Genomic DNA, 2768 nt, shown 5'->3' on the forward strand with positions numbered 1-2768 from the left:
TGCAGTGTGTCACATATCAGCTGGATTATAAACTGCTTTTGGGCAGAGTGTGGGTCTCAATTATCTTTAACAATACTCATGACACCTCAGTGCCACCTTGGTGCCTTGTCATCTCGAGGTGAAATGAGACCTGTTTCATGTGAAACAGGACCAGTGTCGGATGCAGGCCCATGCCTGGGGTGGTATATGGGGGGCAGGTGGGAAGCTGGCGATGGTATTGACAACACAGCCCAGCCGGGCATCAGAGTCCCTCACGGCCACTACTGCATGCCTGCCCAGGTCTCTCTGCAAACCCAGGCTCCCTCCTCCTTCGTGTCTCAGTCTGGCCTGGAAACTCACTGAAGGGCTTGCTTCCTCCTTTCTCTGCTCACCCCACCCTAGGGCACCAGCCTAGGTGCTGGGAGGCCTGTGTGTGTTTTTAATGGATGAGATGAGTGCTCTCCAATGTACACCATGCATCCTTGTTTTTGCAGCTTGCATTTGCGCATGGCTCTGTGGGGGTGTGTTTCTGGGAGCCGTCTTTCTGTGTGATCCCCGCTCCATTACAGTGGGGACATGTGTCCGAGTGTGTGACGTGCCTCGTGCCTGGGGTTTGTTCTCCTCCCCCAGCTTTCCCAGTTACATAAGCAGCTGAGGGGTCCATCAGGCCTGGGCTGTGGGCTCCCCCTGCTGGCCGCCGCTGGAACCCGCAGTCTGGGGAGGGACCTGCTGAAGACACTGCTCTCTCCTTGGGCCTTATCCCCTTTGGAGGGAGACACCAACCCAGCTCTCAACGCCAGCCTGCCCCCAGCTCCTTCCCCGTCCCAGGCCGCGGGGTAAGAGAGGATATCTCACCTCCCTGAAGACTTCTCTCATCATGCTTATACCGGGGGTTGGTTATGACTTGTTTATGAAATGTATCCCTAACATATAGAACTATGTTCCCTGAGGGCAGGGGAGCAGGCCTGCCTTATTTACCATGGCATCTCCAGTACCCAGTACAAGGCCTGGCCCAATCAATATTTGTTGAATGACTGAGTTTACAGGGTAGAGAGGCTTGGGAGTAGGGACAGTGAGGTGTAGGAAGATTTGGGGCTTTGGGGATAGACAAACCTGGGCTCAAGCCACCCCTTAGCCACTTAAAAACTGTGTGGCCTTGGGCAAGATACTTAACCTGTCTAACCTCAAGTTTCTCTTCTGTTAAATGACACTGCCTTGCAAAATATGCTATAAGGACTAGGACTAATATCCAAAAGGGCCTTCTTGTGTAAGCATTTCATAAATGACATCTGTTATTATTACAATTGGTAATGTCTTTCATCCCTCAAGCATCATGAAGGCATTAAATCCACTTGATAATTAAATCCACTATAAAGGGAGAGACCTGTTCTTCCAAAAGCTTCCCTATGAGTTTCAGTTTTCACATAGCTCAATATGCCTGTGGATGGATTTAAATGATGAGGCTCTGGAGCAACCAGGCTGTGGATATTTCAAAGTGGGAATAAACAGGCACCCTACTGCCCTGTTCATGGGCCAGTGCTGGCAGTCCTGGGAGGTGAGGGCTGAACCTCTGATCTCCCTTCAAGGCCCCAAACATTTGGCCTCAGTTTCTCTGGCTTCTCCAGGGTTCCTCAATGTGGCTTCTACTGGCAACCCCATGAGCGTCTTCTCAGAGTCAGGCACTCTGCCATGCTTGAGGAATACAATGTCAAGGAAGGTCTGGTCTGGCCTGTGCCACTTACCCTCTCTGGGCCTCAGTTTCCTCTTCTGTAAAGGGGGGGGTGAGTGAGTGGGAGGGAAGAGGGGAGAGGGAGGGTGTTGGAGGGTAGAGGGTGGTAAATGGGCTCTGGTATCACCTCCCACTGACAGCCACTCTGACAGCCTTGGCTTTGCAAACCTGGCCATCTCTTCTCCCCATTTTGGTCTCATCCTTTCTGCCCGTCCCCACTCCCCATCTTTACAGTTCAGGAAGAGACAGAGCACCTGGGAAGGGTGCCTCCTCCATTCTCCCACCTCCAGGGCAAGCCCCACTCTTCCCAGAACAATGTTCATCTCTTCCCACTGTCACTGAACAGAGACTCCTTCACCTAAATGCCAGGTCTAAACTAGGTCTAAATTAAGCCTCTTAGGAAGCAGTTCAAATGATAATTCAAAAACTAAAACAAAATAATCCTTCGTTATCTCCCACTTCGTGTTAGTTTCCTGTGCCAAACACTTTATGTACATTATCTATCATCACAATAACCCTTTGGGTGGTGTGATCAACCTCAATTCAATTTGCAGAGGAGAAAACTGAAGTTGAAGGAGGTTAAACAACTGGGCTAGGATCACCCAACCCAGAAATGACGTCACATGGACGGCCGCCTCTCCTAATCCATTTTTCTTTTGGTTTTGCCCTCTGAGGGGGTGAAAAACAGTTCTCCAGTGACCTTCTGGATCCTGGAAGCGCCCTTCAGCTCAAACCCTTCGCATTCAGGAACTCCTGGGTTCCGCCAACCCCTACTTCAACAGGGTTTGCAGCGAGGACTATGGCTCAGAGAAAATAACTGAATTCTAAATGCGTGGCCACAGCCAATCCCAGGGCCCCTGCACCCAATTCTCCAGGAAAGGCTGGCAGGTGCGGGGTGGGGTGCGCTCTGTGCGAGGGTGGGTGGGAATTTCGATGCGCCGAGGTGCAATTAGCTCACTCATGCCGGGGTCTCGGGCGGAGCCAGGGCCAGGGGCGGGGCGAGGCCGGGGTCCATGGTGGAGTCAACTTTGGAGGCTGACGTTAGCCCTGGGGGGACGGG

The sequence above is a fragment of the Rhinopithecus bieti genome, unplaced genomic scaffold (genome assembly GCF_001698545.2).
Source record: "Rhinopithecus bieti isolate Rb0 unplaced genomic scaffold, ASM169854v2 scaffold_77291, whole genome shotgun sequence".
Taxonomy (NCBI): Eukaryota; Metazoa; Chordata; class Mammalia; order Primates; family Cercopithecidae; genus Rhinopithecus; species Rhinopithecus bieti.